We start from the raw sequence: 20,017 nt of genomic DNA, 5'->3' as shown, positions 1-20,017 counted from the left end.
GAATGTTCGGAATTCCGGAATGCACCAAGGTTCCGGAATGCACCAAGGTTCCGGAATGCACAAAGGTTCCGGAATGTTCGGAATTCCGGAATGTTCAGAGTTCCGGAATGTTCAGAGTTCCGGAATGCACCAAGGTTCCGGAATGTTCGGAATTCCGGAATGTTCAGAGTTCCGGAATGCACCAATGTTCCGGAATGTTCAGAGTTCCGGAGTGTTCAGAGTTCCGGAATGCACCAAGGTTCCGGAATGTTCGGAATTCCGGAATGTACCAAGGTTCCGGAATGTTCAGAGTTCCGGAATGCACCAAGGTTCCGGAATGTTCGGAATTCCGGAATGTTCAGAGTTCCGGAATGCACCAAGGTTCCGGAATGTTCGGAATTCCGGAATGTACCAAGGTTCCGGAATGTTCGGAATTCCGGAATGCACCAAGGTTCCGGAATGCACCAAGGTTCCGGAATGTTCGGAATTCCGGAATGCACCAAGGTTCCGGAATGTTCGGAATTCCGGAATGCACCAAGGTTCCGGAATGTTCAGAGTTCCGGAATGGTCGGAATTCCGGAATGTACCAAGGTTCCGGAATGCACCAAGGTTCCGGAATGTTCGGAATTCCGGAATGCACCAAGGTTCCGGAATGTTCGGAATTCCGGAATGCACCAAGGTTCCGGAATGCACCAAGGTTCCGGAATGTTCGGAATTCCGGAATGTTCAGAGTTCCGGAATGCACCAAGGTTCCGGAATGTTCGGAATTCCGGAATGTTCAGAGTTCCGGAGTGTTCAGAGTTCCGGAGTGCACCAAGGTTCCGGAATGCACCAAGGTTCCGGAATGTTCGGAATTCCGGAATGTTCAGAGTTCCGGAAGGTTCAGCGTTCCGGAATGCACCAAGGTTCCGGAATGTTCAGAATTCCGGAATGTTCAGAGTTCCGGAATGCACCAAGGTTCCGGAATGTTCGGAATTCCGGAATGTTCATTTTTCCGGAATGCACCAAGGTTCCGGAATGTTAAGAGTTCCGGAATGCACCAAGGTTCCGGAATGTTCGGAATTCCGGAATGCACCAAGGTTCCGGAATGTTCAGAGTTCCGGAATGTTCAGAGTTCCGGAATGCACCAAGGTTCCGGAATGTTCGGAATTCCGGAATGCACCAAGGTTCCGGAATGTTCAGAGTTCCGGAATGCACCAAGGTTCCGGAATGCACCAAGGTTCCGGAATGTTCGGAATTTCGGAATGCACCAAGGTTCCGGAATGTTCGGAATTCCGGAATGCACCAAGGTTCCGGAATGCACCAAGGTTCCGGAATGTTCGGAATTCCGGAATGTTCAGAGTTCCGGAATGCACCAAGGTTCCGGAATGTTCGGAATTCCGGAATGTTCAGAGTTCCGGAGTGTTCAGAGTTCCGGAGTGCACCAAGGTTCCGGAATGCACCAAGGTTCCGGAATGTTCGGAATTCCGGAATGTTCAGAGTTCCGGAAGGTTCAGAGTTCCGGAATGCACCAAGGTTCCGGAATGTTCAGAATTCCGGAATGTTCAGAGTTCCGGAATGCACCAAGGTTCCGGAATGTTCGGAATTCCGGAATGTTCATTTTTCCGGAATGCACCAAGGTTCCGGAATGTTAAGAGTTCCGGAATGCACCAAGGTTCCGGAATGTTCGGAATTCCGGAATGCACCAAGGTTCCGGAATGTTCGGAATTCCGGAATGTTCAGAGTTCCGGAATGCACCAAGGTTCCGGAATGTTCGGAATTCCGGAATGTACCAAGGTTCCGGAATGTTCGGAATTCCGGAATGCACCAAGGTTCCGGAATGTTCGGAATTCCGGAATGTTCAGAGTTGCGGAATGCACCAAGGTTCCGGAATGTTCAGAGTTCCGGAATGTTCAGAGTTCCGGAATGCACCAAGGTTCCGGAATGTTCGGAATTCCGGAATGCACCAAGGTTCCGGAATGTTCAGAGTTCCGGAATGCACCAAGGTTCCGGAATGTTCGGAATTCCGGAATGCACCAAGGTTCCGGAATGTTCGGAATTCCGGAATGTTCAGAGTTCCGGAATGCACCAAGGTTCCGGAATGTTCGGAATTCCGGAATGCACCAAGGTTCCGGAATGTTCAGAGTTCCGGAATGCACCAAGGTTCCGGAATGTTCGGAATTCCGGAATGCACCAAGGTTCCGGAATGTTCGGAATTCCGGAATGCACCAAGGTTCCGGAATTCAGAGTTCCGGAATGCACCAAGGTTCCGGAATGTTCGGAATTCCGGAATGTTCGGAATTCCGGAATGTTCAGAGTTCCGGAATGTTTGGAGTTCCGGATTGCACCAAGGTTCCGGAATGTTCAGAGTTCCGGAATGTTCGGAATTCCGGAATGTTCAGAGTTCCGGAATGTTCGGAATTCCGGAATGTTCAGAGTTCCGGAATGCACCAAGGTTCCGGAATGCACCAAGGTTCCGGAATGTTCGGAATTCCGGAATGTTCAGAGTTCCGGAGTGTTCAGAGTTCCGGAGTGCACCAAGGTTCCGGAATGCACCAAGGTTCCGGAATGTTCGGAATTCCGGAATGCACCAAGGTTCCGGAATGTTCGGAATTCCGGAATGCACCAAGGTTCCGGAATGTTCAGAGTTCCGGAATGTTCGGAATTCCGGAATGTTCAGAGTTCCGGAATGCACCAAGGTTCCGGAATGGTCGGAATTCCGGAATGTACCAAGGTTCCGGAATGCACCAAGGTTCCGGAATGTTCGGAATTCCGGAATGCACCAAGGTTCCGGAATGTTCGGAATTCCGGAATGCACCAAGGTTCCGGAATGTTCGGAATTCCGGAATGTTCAGAGTTCCGGAATGCACCAAGGTTCCGGAATGTTCGGAATTCCGGAATGTACCAAGGTTCCGGAATGTTCGGAATTCCGGAATGCACCAAGGTTCCGGAATGTTCGGAATTCCGGAATGTTCAGAGTTCCGGAATGCACCAAGGTTCCGGAATGTTCAGAGTTCCGGAATGTTCAGAGTTCCGGAATGCACCAAGGTTCCGGAATGTTCGGAATTCCGGAATGCACCAAGGTTCCGGAATGTTCAGAGTTCCGGAATGCACCAAGGTTCCGGAATGTTCGGAATTCCGGAATGTTCAGAGTTCCGGAATGCACCAAGGTTCCGGAATGTTCGGAATTCCGGAATGCACCAAGGTTCCGGAATGTTCGGAATTCCGGAATGCACCAAGGTTCCGGAATTCAGAGTTCCGGAATGCACCAAGGTTCCGGAATGTTCGGAATTCCGGAATGTTCGGAATTCCGGAATGTTCAGAGTTCCGGAATGTTTGGAGTTCCGGATTGCACCAAGGTTCCGGAATGTTCAGAGTTCCGGAATGTTCGGAATTCCGGAATGTTCAGAGTTCCGGAATGTTCGGAATTCCGGAATGTTCAGAGTTCCGGAATGCACCAAGGTTCCGGAATGCACCAAGGTTCCGGAATGTTCGGAATTCCGGAATGTTCAGAGTTCCGGAATGCACCAAGGTTCCGGAATGTTCGGAATTCCGGAATGTTCAGAGTTCCGGAGTGTTCAGAGTTCCGGAGTGCACCAAGGTTCCGGAATGCACCAAGGTTCCGGAATGTTCGGAATTCCGGAATGCACCAAGGTTCCGGAATGTTCGGAATTCCGGAATGCACCAAGGTTCCGGAATGTTCAGAGTTCCGGAATGTTCGGAATTCCGGAATGTTCAGAGTTCCGGAATGCACCAAGGTTCCGGAATGGTCGGAATTCCGGAATGTACCAAGGTTCCGGAATGCACCAAGGTTCCGGAATGTTCGGAATTCCGGAATGCACCAAGGTTCCGGAATGCACCAAGGTTCCGGAATGTTCGGAATTCCGGAATGTTCAGAGTTCCGGAATGCACCAAGGTTCCGGAATGTTCGGAATTCCGGAATGTTCAGAGTTCCGGAGTGTTCAGAGTTCCGGAGTGCACCAAGGTTCCGGAATGCACCAAGGTTCCGGAATGTTCGGAATTCCGGAATGTTCAGAGTTCCGGAAGGTTCAGAGTTCCGGAATGCACCAAGGTTCCGGAATGTTCAGAATTCCGGAATGTTCAGAGTTCCGGAATGCACCAAGGTTCCGGAATGCACCAAGGTTCCGGAATGTTCAGAGTTCCGGAATGCACCAAGGTTCCGGAATGTTCGGAATTCCGGAATGCACCAAGGTTCCGGAATGTTCAGAGTTCCGGAATGCACCAAGGTTCCGGAATGTTCATAGTTCCGGAATGCACCAAGGTTCCGGAATGTTCGGAATTCCGGAATGCACCAAGGTTCCGGAATGCACCAAGGTTCCGGAATGTTCGGAATTCCGGAATGTTCAGAGTTCCGGAAGGTTCAGAGTTCCGGAATGCACCAAGGTTCCGGAATGTTCAGAATTCCGGAATGTTCAGAGTTCCGGAATGCACCAAGGTTCCGGAATGCACCAAGGTTCCGGAATGTTCGGAATTCCGGAATGCACCAAGGTTCCGGAATGTTCGGAATTCCGGAATGTTCAGAGTTCCGGAATGCACCAAGGTTCCGGAATGTTCGGAATTCCGGAATGCACCAAGGTTCCGGAATGTTCGGAATTCCGGAATGCACCAAGGTTCCGGAATGTTCGGAATTCCGGAATGCACCAAGATTCCGGAATGTTCAGAGTTCCGGAATGTTCAGAGTTCCGGAATGCACCAAGGTTCCGGAATGTTCGGAATTCCGGAGTGTTCAGAGTTCCGGAATGCACCAAGGTTCCGGAATGTTCAGAGTTCCGGAATGTTCGGAATTCCGGAATGCACCAAGGTTCCGGAATGTTCGGAATTCCGGAATGTTCAGAGTTCCGGAATGCACCAAGGTTCCGGAATGTTCAGAGTTCCGGAGTGTTCAGAGTTCCGGAATGCACCAAGGTTCCGGAATGTTCGGAATTCCGGAATGTACCAAGGTTCCGGAATGTTCAGAGTTCCGGAATGCACCAAGGTTCCGGAATGTTCGGAATTCCGGAATGTTCAGAGTTCCGGAATGCACCAAGGTTCCGGAATGTTCGGAATTCCGGAATGTACCAAGGTTCCGGAATGTTCGGAATTCCGGAATGCACCAAGGTTCCGGAATGCACCAAGGTTCCGGAATGTTCGGAATTCCGGAATGCACCAAGGTTCCGGAATGTTCGGAATTCCGGAATGTTCAGAGTTCCGGAATGCACCAAGGTTCCGGAATGTTCGGAATTCCGGAATGTACCAAGGTTCCGGAATGTTCAGAGTTCCGGAATGCACCAAGGTTCCGGAATGTTCGGAATTCCGGAATGTTCAGAGTTCCGGAATGCACCAAGGTTCCGGAATGCACCAAGGTTCCGGAATGTTCGGAATTCCGGAATGCACCAAGGTTCCGGAATGTTCGGAATTCCGGAATGCACCAAGGTTCCGGAATGTTCAGAGTTCCGGAATGTTCGGAATTCCGGAATGTTCAGAGTTCCGGAATGCACCAAGGTTCCGGAATGTTCGGAATTCCGGAATGTACCAAGGTTCCGGAATGTTCAGAGTTCCGGAATGCACCAAGGTTCCGGAATGTTCGGAATTCCGGAATGTTCAGAGTTCCGGAATGCACCAAGGTTCCGGAATGTTCGGAATTCCGGAATGTTCAGAGTTCCGGAATGCACCAAGGTTCCGGAATGTTCGGAATTCCGGAATGTTCAGAGTTCCGGAATGCACCAAGGTTCCGGAATGTTCAGAGTTCCGGAATGTTCAGAGTTCCGGAATGCACCAAGGTTCCGGAATGTTCAGAGTTCCGGAATGTTCAGAGTTCCGGAATGCACCAAGGTTCCGGAATGTTCAGAGTTCCGGAATGTTCAGAGTTCCGGAATGCACCAAGGTTCCGGAATGTTCGGAATTCCGGAATGCACCAAGGTTCCGGAATGTTCGGAATTCCGGAATGTTCAGAGTTCCGGAATGCACCAAGGTTCCGGAATGTTCGGAATTCCGGAATGCACCAAGGTTCCGGAATGCACCAAGGTTCCGGAATGCGCAAAGGTTCCGGATTGTTCGGAGTTCCGGAATGTTCAGAGTTCCGGAATGCACCAAGGTTCCGGAATGTTCGGAATTCCGGAATGCACCAAGGTTCCGGAATGCACCAAGGTTCCGGAATGCACAAAGGTTCCGGAATGTTCGGAATTCCGGAATGTTCAGAGTTCCGGAATGTTCAGAGTTCCGGAATGCACCAAGGTTCCGGAATGTTCGGAATTCCGGAATGCACCAAGGTTCCGGAATGCACCAAGGTTCCGGAATGTTCGGAATTCCGGAATGCACCAAGGTTCCGGAATGTTCGGAATTCAGGAATGCACCAAGGTTCCGGAATGTTCGGAATTCCGGAATGTTCAGAGTTCCGGAATGCACCAAGGTTCCGGAATGTTCAGAGTTCCGGAATGTTCAGAGTTCCGGAATGCACCAAGGTTCCGGAATGTTCGGAATTCCGGAATGCACCAAGGTTCCGGAATGTTCGGAATTCCGGAATGTTCAGAGTTCCGGAATGCACCAAGGTTCCGGAATGTTCGGAATTCCGGAATGTACCAAGGTTCCGGAATGTTCGGAATTCCGGAATGCACCAAGGTTCCGGAATGCACCAAGGTTCCGGAATGTTCGGAATTCCGGAATGCACCAAGGTTCCGGAATGTTCGGAATTCCGGAATGCACCAAGGTTCCAGAATGCACCAAGGTTCCGGAATGTTCGGAATTCCGGAATGTTCAGAGTTCCGGAATGCACCAAGGTTCCGGAATGTTCAGAGTTCCGGAATGTTCAGAGTTCCGGAATGCACCAAGGTTCCGGAATGTTCGGAATTCCGGAATGCACCAAGGTTCCGGAATGTTCAGAGTTCCGGAATGTTCAGAGTTCCGGAATGCACCAAGGTTCCGGAATGTTCGGAATTCCGGAATGTTCAGAGTTCCGGAATGTTCGGAATTCCGGAATGCACCAAGGTTCCGGAATGTTCGGAATTCCGGAATGCACCAAGGTTCCGGAATGCACCAAGGTTCCGGAATGTTCGGAATTCCGGAATGTTCAGAGTTCCGGAATGCACCAAGGTTCCGGAATGTTCGGAATTCCGGAATGTTAAGAGTTCCGGAATGTTCAGAGTTCCGGAATGTTCAGAGTTCCGGAATGCACCAAGGTTCCGGAATGTTCGGAATTCCGGAATGCACCAAGGTTCCGGAATGTTCGGAATTCCGGAATGTTCAGAGTTCCGGAATGTTCAGAGTTCCGGAATGCACCAAGGTTCCGGAATGTTCGGAATTCCGGAATGCACCAAGGTTCCGGAATGTTCAGAATTCCGGAATGTTCAGAGTTCCGGAATGTTCAGAGTACCGGAATCCACCAAGGTTCCGGAATGTTCAGAGTTCCGGAATGCACCAAGGTTCCGGAATGTTCAGAGTTCCGGAATGCACCAAGGTTCCGGAATGTTCGGAATTCCGGAATGCACCAAGGTTCCGGAATGTTCGGAATTCCGGAATGCACCAAGGTTCCGGAATGTTCAGAGTTCCGGAATGTTCGGAACTCCGGAATGTTCAGAGTTCCGGAATGCACCAAGGTTCCGGAATGTTCAGAGTTCCGGAATGTTCAGAGTTCCGGAATGCACCAAGGTTCCGGAATGTTCGGAATTCCGGAATGCACCAAGGTTCCGGAATGTTCGGAATTCCGGAATGCACCAAGGTTCCGGAATGTTCGGAGTTCCGGAATGCACCATGGTTCCGGAATGTTCGGAATTCCGGAATGCACCAAGGTTCCGGAATGTTCAGAGTTCCGGAATGTTCAGAGTTCCGGAATGCACCAAGGTTCCGGAATGTTCAGAGTTCCGGAATGTTCAGAGTTCCGGAATGCACCAAGGTTCCGGAATGTTCAGAGTTCCGGAATGTTCAGAGTTCCGGAATGCACCAAGGTTCCGGAATGTTCGGAATTCCGGAATGCACCAAGGTTCCGGAATGTTCGGAATTCCGGAATGTTCAGAGTTCCGGAATGCACCAAGGTTCCGGAATGTTCGGAATTCCGGAATGCACCAAGGTTCCGGAATGTTCGGAATTCCGGAATGTTCAGAGTTCCGGAATGCACCAAGGTTCCGGAATGTTCGGAATTCCGGAATGCACCAAGGTTCCGGAATGTTCGGAATTCCGGAATGCACCAAGGTTCCGGAATGTTCGGAGTTCCGGAATGCACCATGGTTCCGGAATGTTCGGAATTCCGGAATGCACCAAGGTTCCGGAATGTTCAGAGTTCCGGAATGTTCAGAGTTCCGGAATGCACCAAGGTTCCGGAATGTTCAGAGTTCCGGAATGTTCAGAGTTCCGGAATGCACCAAGGTTCCGGAATGTTCGGAATTCCGGAATGCACCAAGGTTCCGGAATGTTCGGAATTCCGGAATGTTCAGAGTTCCGGAATGCACCAAGGTTCCGGAATGTTCGGAATTCCGGAATGCACCAAGGTTCCGGAATGTTCGGAATTCCGGAATGTTCAGAGTTCCGGAATGCACCAAGGTTCCGGAATGTTCAGAGTTCCGGAATGTTCAGAGTTCCGGAATGCACCAAGGTTCCGGAATGTTCGGAATTCCGGAATGCACCAAGGTTCCGGAATGTTCAGAATTCCGGAATGTTCGGAGTTCCGGAATGCACCAAGGTTCCGGAATGTTCGGAATTCCGGAATGTACCAAGGTTCCGGAATGTTCAGAGTTCCGGAATGCACCAAGGTTCCGGAATGTTCGGAATTCCGGAATGTTCAGAGTTCCGGAATGCACCAAGGTTCCGGAATGTTCGGAATTCCGGAATGTACCAAGGTTCCGGAATGTTCGGAATTCCGGAATGCACCAAGGTTCCGGAATGCACCAAGGTTCCGGAATGTTCGGAATTCCGGAATGCACCAAGGTTCCGGAATGTTCGGAATTCCGGAATGCACCAAGGTTCCGGAATGCACCAAGGTTCCGGAATGTTCGGAATTCCGGAATGCACCAAGGTTCCGGAATGTTCGGAATTCCGGAATGTTCAGAGTTCCGGAATGCACCAAGGTTCCGGAATGTTCAGAGTTCCGGAATGTTCAGAGTTCCGGAATGCACCAAGGTTCCGGAATGTTCGGAATTCCGGAATGCACCAAGGTTCCGGAATGTTCAGAGTTCCGGAATGTTCAGAGTTCCGGAATGCACCAAGGTTCCGGAATGTTCGGAATTCCGGAATGTACCAAGGTTCCGGAATGTTCGGAATTCCGGAATGCACCAAGGTTCCGGAATGTTCGGAGTTCCGGAATGCACCAAGGTTCCGGAATGTTCGGAATTCCGGAATGCACCAAGGTTCCGGAATGTTCAGAGTTCCGGAATGTTCGGAATTCCGGAATGTTCAGAGTTCCGGAATGCACCAAGGTTCCGGAATGGTCGGAATTCCGGAATGTACCAAGGTTCCGGAATGCACCAAGGTTCCGGAATGTTCGGAATTCCGGAATGCACCAAGGTTCCGGAATGTTCGGAATTCCGGAATGCACAAAGGTTCCGGAATGTTCGGAATTCCGGAATGTTCAGAGTTCCGGAATGTTCAGAGTTCCGGAATGTTCAGAGTTCCGGAATGCACCAAGGTTCCGGAATGTTCGGAATTCCGGAATGCACCAAGGTTCCGGAATGTTCGGAATTCCGGAATGCACCAAGGTTCCGGAATGTTCAGAGTTCCGGAATGCACAAAGGTTCCGGAATGTTCGGAATTCCGGAATGTTCAGAGTTCCGGAATGCACCAAGGTTCCGGAATGTTCGGAATTCCGGAATGCACCAAGGTTCCGGAATGTTCGGAATTCCGGAATGCACCAAGGTTCCGGAATGTTCGGAATTCCGGAATGCACCAAGGTTCCGGAATGTTCAGAGTTCCGGAATGTTCGGAATTCCGGAATGTTCAGAGTTCCGGAATGTTCAGAGTTCCGGAATGCACCAAGGTTCCGGAATGTTCGGAATTCCGGAATTCAGAGTTCCGGAATGCACCAAGGTTCCGGAATGTTCGGAATTCCGGAATGTACCAAGGTTCCGGAATGTTCAGAGTTCCGGAATGCACCAAGGTTCCGGAATGTTCGGAATTCCGGAATGTTCAGAGTTCCGGAATGCACCAAGGTTCCGGAATGTTCGGAATTCCGGAATGCACCAAGGTTCCGGAATGTTCGGAATTCCGGAATGTTCAGAGTTCCGGAATGCACCAAGGTTCCGGAATGTTCAGAGTTCCGGAATGTTCAGAGTTCCGGAATGCACCAAGGTTCCGGAATGTTCGGAATTCCGGAATGCACCAAGGTTCCGGAATGTTCAGAATTCCGGAATGTTCGGAGTTCCGGAATGCACCAAGGTTGCGGAATGTTCGGAATTCCGGAATGTACCAAGGTTCCGGAATGTTCAGAGTTCCGGAATGCACCAAGGTTCCGGAATGTTCGGAATTCCGGAATGTTCAGAGTTCCGGAATGCACCAAGGTTCCGGAATGTTCGGAATTCCGGAATGTACCAAGGTTCCGGAATGTTCGGAATTCCGGAATGCACCAAGGTTCCGGAATGCACCAAGGTTCCGGAATGTTCGGAATTCCGGAATGCACCAAGGTTCCGGAATGTTCGGAATTCCGGAATGCACCAAGGTTCCGGAATGCACCAAGGTTCCGGAATGTTCGGAATTCCGGAATGCACCAAGGTTCCGGAATGTTCGGAATTCCGGAATGTTCAGAGTTCCGGAATGCACCAAGGTTCCGGAATGTTCAGAGTTCCGGAATGTTCAGAGTTCCGGAATGCACCAAGGTTCCGGAATGTTCGGAATTCCGGAATGCACCAAGGTTCCGGAATGTTCAGAGTTCCGGAATGTTCAGAGTTCCGGAATGCACCAAGGTTCCGGAATGTTCGGAATTCCGGAATGCACCAAGGTTCCGGAATGTTCGGAATTCCGGAATGCACCAAGGTTCCGGAATGTTCAGAGTTCCGGAATGTTCGGAATTCCGGAATGTTCAGAGTTCCGGAATGCACCAAGGTTCCGGAATGGTCGGAATTCCGGAATGTACCAAGGTTCCGGAATGCACCAAGGTTCCGGAATGTTCGGAATTCCGGAATGCACCAAGGTTCCGGAATGTTCGGAATTCCGGAATGCACAAAGGTTCCGGAATGTTCGGAATTCCGGAATGTTCAGAGTTCCGGAATGTTCAGAGTTCCGGAATGTTCAGAGTTCCGGAATGCACCAAGGTTCCGGAATGTTCGGAATTCCGGAATGCACCAAGGTTCCGGAATGTTCGGAATTCCGGAATGCACAAAGGTTCCGGAATGTTCGGAATTCCGGAATGTTCAGAGTTCCGGAATGCACCAAGGTTCCGGAATGTTCGGAATTCCGGAATGCACCAAGGTTCCGGAATGTTCGGAATTCCGGAATGCACCAAGGTTCCGGAATGTTCGGAATTCCGGAATGCACCAAGGTTCCGGAATGTTCAGAGTTCCGGAATGTTCAGAGTTCCGGAATGCACCAAGGTTCCGGAATGTTCGGAATTCCGGAATTCAGAGTTCCGGAATGCACCAAGGTTCCGGAATGTTCGGAATTCCGGAATGTACCAAGGTTCCGGAATGTTCAGAGTTCCGGAATGCACCAAGGTTCCGGAATGTTCGGAATTCCGGAATGTTCAGAGTTCCGGAATGCACCAAGGTTCCGGAATGTTCGGAATTCCGGAATGCACCAAGGTTCCGGAATGTTCGGAATTCCGGAATGCACCAAGGTTCCGGAATGTTCGGAATTCCGGAATGCACCAAGGTTCCGGAATGCACCAAGGTTCCGGAATGCGCAAAGGTTCCGGAATGTTCGGAGTTCCGGAATGCACCAAGGTTCCGGAATGTTCGGAATTCCGGAATGTTCAGAGTTCCGGAATGCACCAAGGTTCCGGAATGTTCGGAATTCCGGAATGCACCAAGGTTCCGGAATGTTCGGAATTCCGGAATGCACCAAGGTTCCGGAATGTTCGGAATTCCGGAATGCACCAAGGTTCCGGAATGTTCGGAATTCCGGAATGCACCAAGGTTCCGGAATGTTCAGAATTCCGGAATGTACCAAGGTTCCGGAATGTTCAGAATTCCGGAATGTTCAGAGTTCCGGAATGCACCAAGGTTCCGGAATGTTTGGAATTCCGGAATGTTCAGAGTTCCGGAATGTTCGGAATTCCGGAATGCACCAAGGTTCCGGAATGTTCGGAATTCCGGAATGCACCAAGTTTCCGGAATGTTCGGAATTCCGGAATGCACCAAGGTTCCGGAATGTTCGGAATTCCGGAATGTTCAGAGTTCCGGAATGCACCAAGGTTCCGGAATGTTCGGAATTCCGGAATGCACCAAGGTTCCGGAATGTTCGGAATTCCGGAATGTTCAGAATTCCGGAATGTACCAAGGTTCCGGAATGTTCAGAATTCCGGAATGTTCAGAGTTCCGGAATGCACCAAGGTTCCGGAATGTTCGGAATTCCGGAATGCACCAAGGTTCCGGAATGTTCGGAATTCCGGAATGTTCAGAGTTCCGGAATGCACCAAGGTTCCGGAATGTTCGGAATTCCGGAATGCACCAAGGTTCCGGAATGTTCGGAATTCCGGAATGCACCAAGGTTCCGTAATGTTCGGAATTCCGGAATGCACCAAGGTTCCGGAATGTTCGGAATTCCGGAATGCACCAAGGTTCCGTAATGTTCAGAGTTCCGGAATGCACCAAGGTTCCGGAATGCACCAAGGTTCCGGAATGCGCAAAGGTTCCGGAATGTTCGGAGTTCCGGAATGCACCAAGGTTCCGGAATGTTCGGAATTCCGGAATGCACCAAGGTTCCGGAATGTTCGGAATTCCGGAATGTACCAAGGTTCCGGAATGTTCAGAATTCCGGAATGTTCAGAGTTCCGGAATGCACCAAGGTTCCGGAATGTTTGGAATTCCGGAATGTTCAGAGTTCCGGAATGCACCAAGGTTCCGGAATGTTCGGAATTCCGGAATGCACCAAGTTTCCGGAATGTTCGGAATTCCGGAATGCACCAAGGTTCCGTAATGTTCGGAATTCCAGAATGCACCAAGGTTCCGGAATGTTCAGAGTTCCGGAATGCACCAAGGTTCCGGAATGCACCAAGGTTCCGGAATGTTCGGAATTCCGGAATGCACCAAGGTTCCGGAATGTTCAGAATTCCGGAATGTTCGGAGTTCCGGAATGCACCAAGGTTCCGGAATGTTCGGAATTCCGGAATGTACCAAGGTTCCGGAATGTTCAGAGTTCCGGAATGCACCAAGGTTCCGGAATGTTCGGAATTCCGGAATGTTCAGAGTTCCGGAATGCACCAAGGTTCCGGAATGTTCGGAATTCCGGAATGTACCAAGGTTCCGGAATGTTCGGAATTCCGGAATGCACCAAGGTTCCGGAATGCACCAAGGTTCCGGAATGTTCGGAATTCCGGAATGCACCAAGGTTCCGGAATGTTCGGAATTCCGGAATGCACCAAGGTTCCGGAATGCACCAAGGTTCCGGAATGTTCGGAATTCCGGAATGCACCAAGGTTCCGGAATGTTCGGAATTCCGGAATGCACAAAGGTTCCGGAATGTTCGGAATTCCGGAATGTTCAGAGTTCCGGAATGTTCAGAGTTCCGAAATGTTCAGAGTTCCGGAATGCACCAAGGTTCCGGAATGTTCGGAATTCCGGAATGCACCAAGGTTCCGGAATGTTCGGAATTCCGGAATGCACCAAGGTTCCGGAATGTTCAGAGTTCCGGAATGCACAAAGGTTCCGGAATGTTCGGAATTCCGGAATGTTCAGAGTTCCGGAATGCACCAAGGTTCCGGAATGTTCGGAATTCCGGAATGCACCAAGGTTCCGGAATGTTCGGAATTCCGGAATGCACCAAGGTTCCGGAATGTTCGGAATTCCGGAATGCACCAAGGTTCCGGAATGTTCAGAGTTCCGGAATGTTCGGAATTCCGGAATGTTCAGAGTTCCGGAATGTTCAGAGTTCCGGAATGCACCAAGGTTCCGGAATGTTCGGAATTCCGGAATTCAGAGTTCCGGAATGCACCAAGGTTCCGGAATGTTCGGAATTCCGGAATGTACCAAGGTTCCGGAATGTTCAGAGTTCCGGAATGCACCAAGGTTCCGGAATGTTCGGAATTCCGGAATGTTCAGAGTTCCGGAATGCACCAAGGTTCCGGAATGTTCGGAATTCCGGAATGCACCAAGGTTCCGGAATGTTCGGAATTCCGGAATGCACCAAGGTTCCCGAATGTTCGGAATTCCGGAATGCACCAAGGTTCCGGAATGCACCAAGGTTCCGGAATGCGCAAAGGTTCCGGAATGTTCGGAGTTCCGGAATGCACCAAGGTTCCGGAATGTTCGGAATTCCGGAATGTTCAGAGTTCCGGAATGCACCAAGGTTCCGGAATGTTCGGAATTCCGGAATGCACCAAGGTTCCGGAATGTTCGGAATTCCGGAATGCACCAAGGTTCCGGAATGTTCGGAATTCCGGAATGCACCAAGGTTCCGGAATGTTCGGAATTCCGGAATGCACCAAGGTTCCGGAATGTTCAGAATTCCGGAATGTACCAAGGTTCCGGAATGTTCAGAATTCCGGAATGTTCAGAGTTCCGGAATGCACCAAGGTTCCGGAATGTTTGGAATTCCGGAATGTTCAGAGTTCCGGAATGTTCGGAATTCCGGAATGCACCAAGGTTCCGGAATGTTCGGAATTCCGGAATGCACCAAGTTTCCGGAATGTTCGGAATTCCGGAATGCACCAAGGTTCCGGAATGTTCGGAATTCCGGAATGCACCAAGGTTCCGGAATGGTCGGAATTCCGGAATGTACCAAGGTTCCGGAATGCACCAAGGTTCCGGAATGTTCGGAATTCCGGAATGCACCAAGGTTCCGGAATGTTCGGAATTCCGGAATGCACAAAGGTTCCGGAATGTTCGGAATTCCGGAATGTTCAGAGTTCCGGAATGTTCAGAGTTCCGGAATGTTCAGAGTTCCGGAATGTTCGGAATTCCGGAATGTTCGGAATTCCGGAATGTTCAGAGTTCCGGAATGCACCAAGGTTCCGGAATGTTCGGAATTCCGGAATGCACCAAGGTTCCGGAATGTTCGGAATTCCGGAATGCACCAAGGTTCCGGAATGTTCGGAATTCCGGAATGCACCAAGGTTCCGGAATGTTCAGAGTTCCGGAATGTTCGGAATTCCGGAATGTTCAGAGTTCCGGAATGTTCAGAGTTCCGGAATGCACCAAGGTTCCGGAATGTTCGGAATTCCGGAATTCAGAGTTCCGGAATGCACCAAGGTTCCGGAATGTTCGGAATTCCGGAATGTACCAAGGTTCCGGAATGTTCAGAGTTCCGGAATGCACCAAGGTTCCGGAATGTTCGGAATTCCGGAATGTTCAGAGTTCCGGAATGCACCAAGGTTCCGGAATGTTCGGAATTCCGGAATGCACCAAGGTTCCGGAATGTTCGGAATTCCGGAATGCACCAAGGTTCCGGAATGTTCGGAATTCCGGAATGCACCAAGGTTCCGGAATGCACCAAGGTTCCGGAATGCGCAAAGGTTCCGGAATGTTCGGAGTTCCGGAATGCACCAAGGTTCCGGAATGTTCGGAATTCCGGAATGTTCGGAGTTCCGGAATGCACCAAGGTTCCGGAATGTTCGGAATTCCGGAATGTTCAGAGTTCCGGAATGCACCAAGGTTCCGGAATGTTCGGAATTCCGGAATGCACCAAGGTTCCGGAATGCACCAAGGTTCCGGAATGCGCAAAGGTTCCGGAATGTTCGGAGTTCCGGAATGCACCAAGGTTCCGGAATGTTCGGAATTCCGGAATGTTCGGAGTTCCGGAATGCACCAAGGTTCCGGAATGTTCGGAATTCCGGAATGTTCAGAGTTCCGGAATGCACCAAGGTTCCGGAATGCGCAAAGGTTCCGGAATGTTCGGAGTTCCGGAATGCACCAAGGTTCCGGAATGTTCGGAATTCCGGAATGTTCAGAGTTCCGGAATGTTCAGAGTTCCGGAATGCACCAAGGTTCCGGAATGTTCGGAATTCCGGAATTCAGAGTTCCGGAATGCACCAAGGTTCCGGAATGTTCGGAATTCCGGAATGTACCAAGGTTCCGGAATGTTCAGAGTTCCGGAATGCACCAAGGTTCCGGAATGTTCGGAATTCCGGAATGTTCAGAGTTCCGGAATGCACCAAGGTTCCGGAATGTTCGGAATTCCGGAATGCACCAAGGTTCCGGAATGTTCGGAATTCCGGAATGCACCAAGGTTCCGGAATGTTCGGAATTCCGGAATGCACCAAGGTTCCGGAATGCACCAAGGTTCCGGAATGCGCAAAGGTTCCGGAATGTTCGGAGTTCCGGAATGCACCAAGGTTCCGGAATGTTCGGAATTCCGGAATGTTCGGAGTTCCGGAATGCACCAAGGTTCCGGAATGTTCGGAATTCCGGAATGTTCAGAGTTCCGGAATGCACCAAGGTTCCGGAATGTTCGGAATTCCGGAATGCACCAAGGTTCCGGAATGCACCAAGGTTCCGGAATGCGCAAAGGTTCCGGAATGTTCGGAGTTCCGGAATGCACCAAGGTTCCGGAATGTTCGGAATTCCGGAATTCAGAGTTCCGGAATGCACCAAGGTTCCGGAATGTTCGGAATTCCGGAATGTACCAAGGTTCCGGAATGTTCAGAGTTCCGGAATGCACCAAGGTTCCGGAATGTTCGGAATTCCGGAATGTTCAGAGTTCCGGAATGCACCAAGGTTCCGGAATGTTCGGAATTCCGGAATGCACCAAGGTTCCGGAATGTTCGGAATTCCGGAATGCACCAAGGTTCCGGAATGTTCGGAATTCCGGAATGCACCAAGGTTCCGGAATGCACCAAGGTTCCGGAATGCGCAAAGGTTCCGGAATGTTCGGAGTTCCGGAATGCACCAAGGTTCCGGAATGTTCGGAATTCCGGAATGTTCGGAGTTCCGGAATGCACCAAGGTTCCGGAATGTTCGGAATTCCGGAATGTTCAGAGTTCCGGAATGCACCAAGGTTCCGGAATGTTCGGAATTCCGGAATGCACCAAGGTTCCGGAATGCACCAAGGTTCCGGAATGCGCAAAGGTTCCGGAATGTTCGGAGTTCCGGAATGCACCAAGGTTCCGGAATGTTCGGAATTCCGGAATGTTCGGAGTTCCGGAATGCACCAAGGTTCCGGAATGTTCGGAATTCCGGAATGTTCAGAGTTCCGGAATGCACCAAGGTTCCGGAATGCGCAAAGGTTCCGGAATGTTCGGAGTTCCGGAATGCACCAAGGTTCCGGAATGTTCGGAATTCCGGAATGTTCAGAGTTCCGGAATGTTCAGAGTTCCGGAATGCACCAAGGTTCCGGAATGTTCGGAATTCCGGAATTCAGAGTTCCGGAATGCACCAAGGTTCCGGAATGTTCGGAATTCCGGAATGTACCAAGGTTCCGGAATGTTCAGAGTTCCGGAATGCACCAAGGTTCCGGAATGTTCGGAATTCCGGAATGTTCAGAGTTCCGGAATGCACCAAGGTTCCGGAATGTTCGGAATTCCGGAATGCACCAAGGTTCCGGAATGTTCGGAATTCCGGAATGCACCAAGGTTCCGGAATGTTCGGAATTCCGGAATGCACCAAGGTTCCGGAATGCACCAAGGTTCCGGAATGCGCAAAGGTTCCGGAATGTTCGGAGTTCCGGAATGCACCAAGGTTCCGGAATGTTCGGAATTCCGGAATGTTCGGAGTTCCGGAATGCACCAAGGTTCCGGAATGTTCGGAATTCCGGAATGTTCAGAGTTCCGGAATGCACCAAGGTTCCGGAATGTTCGGAATTCCGGAATGCACCAAGGTTCCGGAATGCACCAAGGTTCCGGAATGCGCAAAGGTTCCGGAATGTTCGGAGTTCCGGAATGCACCAAGGTTCCGGAATGTTCGGAATTCCGGAATGTTCGGAGTTCCGGAATGCACCAAGGTTCCGGAATGTTCGGAATTCCGGAATGTTCGGAATTCCGGAATGCACCAAGGTTCCGGAATGTTCGGAATTCCGGAATGCACCAAGGTTCCGGAATGTTCGGAATTCCGGAGTGCACCAAGGTTCCGGAATGTTCGGAATTCCGGAATGCACCAAGGTTCCGGAATGTTCAGAATTCCGGAATGTACCAAGGTTCCGGAATGTTCAGAATTCCGGAATGTTCAGAGTTCCGGAATGCACCAAGGTTCCGGAATGTTTGGAATTCCGGAATGTTCAGAGTTCCGGAATGTTCGGAATTCCGGAATGCACCAAGGTTCCGGAATGTTCGGAATTCCGGAATGCACCAAGTTTCCGGAATGTTCGGAATTCCGGAATGCACCAAGGTTCCGGAATGTTCGGAATTCCGGAATGTTCAGAGTTCCGGAATGCACCAAGGTTCCGGAATGTTCGGAATTCCGGAATGCACCAAGGTTCCGGAATGTTCGGAATTCCGGAATGTTCAGAATTCCGGAATGTACCAAGGTTCCGGAATGTTCAGAATTCCGGAATGTTCAGAGTTCCGGAATGCACCAAGGTTCCGGAATGTTCGGAATTCCGGAATGCACCAAGGTTCCGGAATGTTCGGAATTCCGGAATGCACCAAGGTTCCGGAATGTTCGGAATTCCGGAATGTTCAGAGTTCCGGAATGCACCAAGGTTCCGGAATGTTCGGAATTCCGGAATGCACCAAGGTTCCGGAATGTTCGGAATTCCGGAATGCACCAAGGTTCCGTAATGTTCGGAATTCCGGAATGCACCAAGGTTCCGGAATGTTCGGAATTCCGGAATGCACCAAGGTTCCGTAATGTTCAGAGTTCCGGAATGCACCAAGGTTCCGGAATGCACCAAGGTTCCGGAATGCGCAAAGGTTCCGGAATGTTCGGAGTTCCGGAATGCACCAAGGTTCCGGAATGTTCGGAATTCCGGAATGTTCAGAGTTCCGGAATGCACCAAGGTTCCGGAATGTTCGGAATTCCGGAATGCACCAAGGTTCCGGAATGTTCGGAATTCCGGAATGTTCAGAGTTCCGGAATGTTCAGAGTTCCGGAATGTTCAGAGTTCCGGAATGCACCAAGGTTCCGGAATGTTCGGAATTCCGGAATGCACCAAGGTTCCGGAATGTTCGGAATTCCGGAATGCACCAAGGTTCCGGAATGTTCGGAATTCCGGAATGCACCAAGGTTCCGGAATGTTCGGAATTCCGGAATGTACCAAGGTTCCGGAATGTTCAGAATTCCGGAATGTTCAGAGTTCCGGAATGCACCAAGGTTCCGGAATGTTTGGAATTCCGGAATGTTCAGAGTTCCGGAATGCACCAAGGTTCCGGAATGTTCGGAATTCCGGAATGCACCAAGGTTCCGGAATGCACCAAGGTTCCGTAATGTTCGGAATTCCGGAATGCACCAAGGTTCCGGAATGTTCGGAATTCCGGAATGCACCAAGGTTCCGGAATGTTCGGAATTCCGGAATGTTCAGAGTTCCGGAATGCACCAAGGTTCCGGAATGTTCGGAATTCCGGAATGCACCAAGGTTCCGGAATGTTCAGAATTCCGGAATGTTCAGAGTTCCGGAATGCACCAAGGTTCCGGAATGTTCGGAATTCCGGAATGTACCAAGGTTCCGGAATGTTCAGAGTTCCGGAATGCACCAAGGTTCCGGAATGTTCGGAATTCCGGAATGTTCAGAGTTCCGGAATGCACCAAGGTTCCGGAATGTTCGGAATTCCGGAATGCACCAAGGTTCCGGAATGCACCAAGGTTCCGGAATGTTCGGAATTCCGGAATGCACCAAGGTTCCGGAATGTTCAGAGTTCCGGAATGTTCAGAGTTCCGGAATGCACCAAGGTTCCGGAATGTTCGGAATTCCGGAATGTTCAGAGTTCCGGAATGCACCAAGGTTCCGGAATGTTCAGAGTTCCGGAATGTTCAGAGTTCCGGAATGCACCAAGGTTCCGGAATGTTCGGAATTCCGGAATGCACCAAGGTTCCAGAATGTTCGGAATTCCGGAATG

The sequence above is a fragment of the Rhamphochromis longiceps genome, linkage group LG13 (genome assembly GCF_057381845.1).
Source record: "Rhamphochromis longiceps isolate RC_006_pf linkage group LG13, R_longiceps_female_GT1.1, whole genome shotgun sequence".
Taxonomy (NCBI): Eukaryota; Metazoa; Chordata; class Actinopteri; order Cichliformes; family Cichlidae; genus Rhamphochromis; species Rhamphochromis longiceps.
This window is presented reverse-complemented; position numbering follows the sequence as displayed.